The sequence below is a fragment of the Primulina eburnea genome, chromosome 1 (assembly GCF_022965805.1).
Source record: "Primulina eburnea isolate SZY01 chromosome 1, ASM2296580v1, whole genome shotgun sequence".
Lineage (NCBI taxonomy): Eukaryota > Viridiplantae > Streptophyta > Magnoliopsida > Lamiales > Gesneriaceae > Primulina > Primulina eburnea.
In genome coordinates, this window is record NC_133101.1 from 4,311,551 (window position 1) to 4,320,333 (window position 8,783).

Sequence of the window (8,783 nt, forward strand, 5' to 3'; positions counted from 1 at the left end):
CACGTGCTAATAATTGTTTAAAAAAATGGTAAAAATCATATTATAATTTAAAACTTTAAATATGATTTTACAAATATTTTTTAAAATTATTTAAGTAGGATAATTTTTTTGCTATTTTCAAAATTTATGATATCTTATAATAGTTTTGGTTTGTCTAAATTACGAGTGATATTGTAATTTTGTGTATACCTTCATAGAAGTTAATTACTCTATATCTATCCTATATTATATACATATATATATATATATATATATATATATATATATATATATATATATATATATATATATATATTAACTAACACAATTTTGAACGCGATGCATATTTACAAATTTGAAATAATTATTTAAAAATGATATTTTTTTGTTATTTTTAATTAGAGTAGGTCTCTTGTGAGACGGTCTCACGAATATTTATCTGTGAAACGTGTGAACCCTACCGATATTCACAATAAAAAGTAATACTCTTAGCATAAAAAGTAATATTTTTCATGGATGACCCAAATAAGATATCTGTATCACAAAATACGACTCATGATACCCTTTTAAATTAAATTTTAAAGTATATATATATATATATATATATATATATATATATATATATATATATATATATATATATATATATATATATAAAGATGATATTGATTTTAAGATAAAAATACAATTTCAAAATTTTAAAAGAAATATTGTTTTATGGAAAAAATCCATCTATAAACTTATATAACAAGGGTATAATTGTAATTTTAAGTAAAATTTTACTAAATCGATTAAAAATTAATAGCATATAAACCTCAGTTTTAATTATACAGTAAGATAATAAATAGTTTATAATAAAATAGATAATGTATTATATAGTATGAGCAAATCACATTTAGCCTTTTGCGAAAAATGTAATTTTTTTTCCCTAAAGTAATTTTTTAAAAAATTTCATACTATGTATTTATCTATATTTTAAAATACAATCATATCTTTATCCATATTTTTAAATTTTCAGATAGTCTACTGCTCCTAATAAAAAATATAGACACACCAGTAGTTTGAAAATAATAAAACATATCATATTTAGATAAATATTTCAACTGTATAAACACATAAAAATATATCATCAATGTGAATTTTTTATGAGTTTAAATCAGAAAATAAATTATGTTTTGAGACATATATTCGAATTCACAACTCGTCTCCAACCGAGAGACATAATTATCTCACTACACTATATTGATTATCAACATCTCTTATTTCTCGAAACCCAAAAAAATAAAATAATGGTCGCTATAAATATAGAGATAAAAAATATCATTTATATTTGTGCTTAAAGATATTTTAAAAATTTATAACAAAATAATAATAATAATAAGAGAGAGCCATGGATGAATTTGTTCACCCCCTCAAGACCAGGTTAATTTATTGGAGGAAATTAGTTGTGTTATTTGATTTAAAGGTTGTAAATTGCAATGTTGACCCAACCTCGGGCACTCTGCATCCAGCAACTTATGCCTTGTCCTGGTTCATTTTGGGGAATTACGTTGACAAAATTTGCCTTCCTTGCTCCACTTTTCAATTTCTTCAAAGAATTTGGCTCCACTTTTTATTTTATTTTATTTTTTTATATTATAATAATAATAAAGTACATTGATCGTTCTCATTAATTTCAAAATGAATACTCTTTCAAAACGTTTTCAAATTTTAAACGATATTATCTAAAACTATAGCGGAGGCAGGAGGGGTCAAGCATATGGCATAAATTTGTGTGAGACGGTATCACGGGTCGTATCTTATGAGACAGATCTTTATTTGGATAATCCATTAAAAAATATTACTTTTTATGCTAAGAGTATTACTTTTTATTGTGAATATGGGTAGGGTTGACCCGTCTCACATATTGAAATCCGTGAGACGGTCTCACATGAGACCTACTCCAAGCATATATCCCTACATTTTTTTAAAGAAAAAAATATATGATTTGAGAAATATGATTTATTCCAAGTATATTTGGTGTAAGACTCAAACATTTAATTTAATGGTTGTATAGTAGATACATATATTTTTTCACGTTATTCAATACATTGTATCATATTAAAGAATGATGTGACGATCCTCCTAATAACTAAATCAAGTGTTGGGACGAACCAACTAAGAAATAGACCGAAACCATTAAAAAAAACAAGCAATCAAATAAATATATGACTAATATACGACACCTTAAAAAAAGGTATACAAAAACACTAAAATTACCTCTCCAAAGAGATCCTACGTTCCTTCCGTATAGTGAACCTCCGCGCTTTTCAGATTAAATAGTAATTGACGCCGACCGCCATATAGAGCCTTCTTATTTCAAAAGTTTAATTTGCCAATTATATTAGTATCCCTGCTTCCTTCTCAATGGATTCGAGAAACTTGAATAAGGGAATCCATGATAATAATGGCACAAATCTGGCTCGATATGTGTTACAATTTACAAATCTCAACGAGCATGCCATGAATCAACGTCCAATAAGCTAACGAACTTCTAATTTATTTTAGTAAAGTTTTATCTAAAATAATTATACTTTCGTTGTATTATTAACACGTAGGTCTCTCTTGAGATTGTCTCATATCGATTCATATCTAGAATGAAAAGTAATATTTTTGAGATTCAAAGTAACAGTTTTGAGATTCAAAGTATTATTTTTTATAGGTTGGATCAAGTAAGATCTGATCTCACAAAATTTTCCGGATAGTCTCGTGAGAGATTTGCGATTACTTTATTGATTTTTTATTTTTCTGCCTTTATTTTTAAATATTTCGATCATATTTTTAAATTTGTAGGTGATTATATCACTCTCAATAAAAATATATGAAATTTTTTTAAATTTGGTAGATTGAAAGATTGTCAACACAAACCGTAAAAATAGGTTGAATCAAACGTTTTTGGGAGGATAGATACGATGATGTGCATTCGTTGACATATGATGTTGAAGGAAGCATTTTATTGTTGCTTTATTTAGTAATATTGTTAGACTTAATTTTGTTGTGGAGATGCTAGTAAAAACCAGTAGATGCTGTCTTAAGTACAAAATCAGTATATGTAAATAAGCAGAAAACCAGAAGCACTTGTATCGCACTAAAACCAGTAGCAGCACTTATCAAGTACTGCTTAATCTACTTGACAAATAACTTCTTAGCTAAAACCAAAACTAGAAAGAATACCAAACTCAAAATAAACACCAGCAGAATTTTGCGAATCTCAAGTCTTTAAATATTACCGTTGATCTATTAACGTGATACTAGCATTTATTGTTTCATTAAATGCCATTAAATGTTGTACGAGAACATTTAAGACGGCTTACTATTTTTGGTATGAATTGAGACTGATTGTTTTAATGTATTCTGCAGTGTCCATTTTCAGCAATAAAGCTGAACCACTGAAAAGTCAAAAGAGCCGTTCAGTTTTTTAGAACGTTGGAAAAAGCCTATATATAGAGACGAAGGACTTTTCAAGAAACAAGAAGTGAACGAAGCTCAATCAGAAAAATATCATTCGAGCATCGCTAGAACTTTCAGTTATCTTAAAAGCTCAACACTGAAAAAGCAGCACACGCTTCATTGCATACTTTTGATCATTCGAGATCATATTGTGCTAGCTGTTTTCGTTATCTCTTAAGCTATTCACTTCACGATCTCTTTAATAGAAGAATTTGTAACTGGAAAAGAGTCATTTCCAGATCTTAAGATTATTCAAGTAGTTGAGTTAAAACTAAGAGTTTCAGTAGGCGAAGGGTAAGTCCTGTTGAAGTGGGTGTGTACAACTGTTGTACTGTATTCACCAAAGTCTTTTAGTGATACTTTCTGGAAACAGAAGAAGGGGAGACGTAGAAGATTCATCTTCGAACTTCCAGAAACAAACTATGTGCCATCTACTGCTTTTCTGTTTTACTATTTTTCACCCACTAACCAACAGATCGTTTCCGCACATTATCTTGTGATCTGCTGGTCTTTAAACTTGAACAAAGAATCGCTAGCATCTCTAACAGGATTCTAGCACATCATTCTGAAAAATCGATTAAGTTTGCCGTTGAGTTCATTCGCCCCCCTCTAAACTCAACCCGATCCTCAACAAATATATTTTTTTTCTGCTTTTATATTCGAAATTTTTTCAGAATGTAAAGATAACGTTTTATTATTTTTATGAAATTAAAGAATGATTTCAGAATTTTTGTACTACTTAGACTTGTTGTTTTCAAATTTTTTATCCCACATCCATCGATCTTCACACTCCCGCCTGCTTAGTAGAATAGATAAAATTAAGAGTTGGTCCTAATCATTAAATAATTATTTCACTAGATCCACATCCCATGGCCCATCGAGTGTATTACGCAAAGAATGCACAGTAGCTTGGACAACTCGAAAATACACTATGATTGAATATATATGGATTATTATGATCTGGCAACCATGGATCACCCCAAATTTTCGTAGTTGTATTATTGTGTGTCGACAATGATATGATATTATCTATTTTAATCCTAAGGTTTTATGAATTTGCTTTTGGTCTTCATCCAAAAGACATCATATCCATGAAGATGTTTTTTCACCTTACTAACATATGATCTTCCTCTCTTTTTAATTTTAACGTGGGACTTTAGTTGCATTCCCAACAATCATTCCCTCAAACAAATGACCATTATTCTTCTCATGGTCTGAGCCACTCCTCAATCTCATCTTCTCCGTTGTGTTGGGACCGCACACCTTATGTGAAATATTTGGAGCACTTCCTACCTCGCCTTACTTGAAATACTTGGAGCATTGTCTGCTTCGACCTCGTCATGGATTTTACTGAGAGTCATCACCACCTTCGTTTAGGTGTCCGAGGATTGGATTGATCTAAACCATGACTCGGTTTCCCACAGACATCGCCACTTGTTAGGAATTGGGCTCTCGATCAGAGCACCAAATGTCCAGGATCTTGATGTACACGTTCAGTACCTTAGCTGTTGGTTATTTTGTAAGGATTCTTCTTCGCATGCATAGAATAGAACGTCCATGAATTTGTTATGATAAACCTGGACTATGTGAATCATGGTTCGCCGGAACGGTTGCGGTGCTTGGAACGGCAACTACAGTTCCAGTTCCAATGTTATATTGCGGAACGGTTGTATAAAAAAATTAATAAATTCAAAAAATTGGTAAAAAAAATTAAAATATAAATTACATCATACTAAAAAATAAAAAATATGAAGTTATTACAAATTAATATATCAATACAAAACTATTTTACAATAATAACACAATTATAGTTTTTCGTCACGACGATTATAGTATCCGAATCCACGATACACAGTAGAACTATCAGCTGTAGTTGAAGATCTATACTCGGGACCATGACGTCCAACATCCCGCCATATAGATGATGAAGATTCATTGTATCTATCACCAATATATTGAGACGACCCATAATCAAATCCACGATGTCTAATTCCATGTGTACCAGATGTAGAAAAATCAAATGATCTATCAAAACATGAAAGTTATAGTCTTATATCTTATCTTTCTAATAGAAGTAGCCTCACAACAATTGGATCAATATACAAGACATTATACTAAATACCATAACTACTGCTACATTTTTCATACAGTTTCTGCACTTCCATTTCTTATTTGGCTCAAGATCCACTTTCTATTTTACACGTTCATTTCCATAATCATCCACAACTATGAAATATAATACCAATAACATAATCATTCTATTATCATTCCAATAAACATAACCATAAACAATAACCATAAGAAATATCATTTAAATAGAATATTTGATGTAAATAAGAAATTTAAATATTTTTAAAATTTTATTAACAATTTATTGAACACAATTTATATCGTCATTATATTTAAAATATTTCCAATCATATCAAAAATTAAATAAAATATTAAAAGTTATTTGTATTTAATTAATTAAAACATTAAAATATTTTCGATTGGATATATATAAATTCGCACAAATTTGAATCAATTTAGAGTGATTGACTAATAATAACCATCAAATCTTATATAAAGTGATGTTACAAATTATTTAACATCAATTAAAATAAAAAAAATTATAATTAACTTAGTTTTTTTCACACTTTGTAATGAAAATTTCTCAATAGAAATAGTTGACTTGCGGATTCTTGAATCCGAGAACCTTTATTTTTTTTTAAATTCAAACCGTCTGTATAGTAGCGACGGTTGTCTTAAAACCGTCGCCGATGTAAATCGGCGACGGGTAAATAAAACCGTCGCTACATACAGAAAACCGTCGCTACATACATAAAACCGTTCCACTCCACCGCTTCCGTTCCGTTCGCCCGTTTTGCGGCCGATAAAACGTCGCAGAACGCCGCCACAAAACAACAAACGATTTGGCCTGGAACTTTGGAACGGTGGCCACCGTTCCCGTTCCGTTCCGCCCGTTCCGGCCGCATAACGGCCGTTCCGGCGAACCAATTGATTTTCTAGTCCTGGACTATCTTGAACCAATTATACAAAACAATTTCAACATCATTCAAGATTGAGAAGAAAACAATGAATCAAAGCACAAAGTAACAACAGACGAGACGTGGTTCAAAAGTAAATGATCTACGTCCACGGGAGAACTTTGCCAACTTTTTATTCACCACAAGTTTACAAGGAATTACAAGAATAATGTATAACACAGTCAAAGCTTATTCCCTCTGATTCTGATCACAACCATTATTCTATATATCTTCCTTCTTGATCGATGTTTTTCTCTGTTGCAATTGAGCCATCTAATTTACAGGCCTGCGACACGTTGCTTCCTTCTACTGATGAGAAAAGTTTGCCCAAGTTGTCCAGTGCAGGTGGAAGGAGCAAGAGCACATGCAGAATTCTGGATTTACCCAGCAAAAGAGAGACAGTCTCGAAAAAAAATGGAATTCGAAACAAGACCAGGCAGAATTCTAAATTTATGGAGATTCTCAAATATATATGGCTCCAAAAAAGTAATTATTATATATATATATATATATATATATATATATATATATATATATATATATATATATATATATATATATATATATATATATACACCTAACTGATTTTGAGGACCACTGCCAGTTGGACTAGTCATCTAGACCGAACCAAACTGATGTGATCAGACTTTGATTTGTGAAAATGATTTGTAGATTATTGTCTTAACTTCGTAATGCATACTTAATCGTTTTATTTAGATAACCGAGCTATTTAGGCTGACCAAAATACCTCAATTGCTCATGCCCAATTAATCCTTGCTGATCAGCGAAACTGATGAGGTTAGCTGCATCTGGTTTGTCTAGATAACATCTGATTTAGTCCAACTGACGTGAAATACGACGTGTCCAAATTAAGCAATCTATTCAGTAGCTTTAGCATATGCTCATTTGCATTACCGACCTGGGAGATCTATTTGAAAAACTGCAGCTCGTCAGATTTTCAGTTTGTTGAGATATTGTATGATGTGCATACCCCTGAATTCTTAAATGGATTAAGATTTTACGGAGTACCAAATCACAAGTTAAACTTGAAGTTCGGAACTCCGGTTATGTTATTATGAAACATAGATCATTCTTTTGAATTATTAAATGACACTAGATTGATTGTGATGCTGCTCAAAAATAAAGTTCTGGAAGGAAAAATTTGGAAGTAATACGAGTCATAAAATGCTTATTCCAATAATGTAATGACCTCTTATCATCCAAACTTCCTTTAAAATTCCAACGAAGACATTATCATGTTATTGTATCATACGCAATAACAGCCAACAAAAGTCACGGTCAGTTATTGTCTTGCCTGTGACTTCTTTTGAAGAATCCGTTTTTAGTCATGACCAGTTGTATGCTCTCATATCTAGAGTTACGATTCTTAGGGCTCTAAAAATTTTGATATGTGTTGATGAAAACAACTAGAAAAATTCAATGACAAATATTGTATTTAAAGAAGGTTTTCAAAATGTGTATGATAATTTGTTTATTTTTAAATTGTACAATCTATAATCCATTTAGCAAACTTGTGTTTTAATTATTTGTTTGAATGCTCGTATTGGCTAATTTTTATTGTTAATTATGTAAAATAATATTTCGTACATCACACGGATAAAATACTATTATTATACATACTATTAATGGAGATTTTCAAGTATACGGGGATCCAAAAATGGTGAAGAAGCAAATTTTGAATTGAAAATCGATATATTATTATATATATATATATATATATATATATTATATATAATATATATATATATATATATATATATATATATATATACATTATTATACATGAGTTAGTCTATGCTACACTGTTTGCTCCCATATTCTAATACTTAGATTATATTGATCCCATGATCCAACTAATTTCTGACCATATCATAAGGACATAATTTCAATGCATCAATTATATATAGAATTAAATACAATTTTTTTTAGCAAAATTTTTTTGACGAGATTTTATTAAAAATAACAGACAACTCAACTTTATATATAGATATAAATATTTCAACAAATAAGCACTATTTAATCATTTTCTCGAGAGGGTAGACATAATACTACATTATGCACATCACCACAATGTAGGAGCCCATTCACATAAGTGATATATCAAAATTACATCAAAATGGATCGATCTAATAAAAAAAGATAATTTATTAAAATTTAAATCTAACAAAATAAAAGCTCAAAATAAAAAATATATGATTAAAATGTAATTTTCTCCATGGGATAATTGATGGAAAAAAGTAAACTTCGACTAAAATAGATATATCTTTA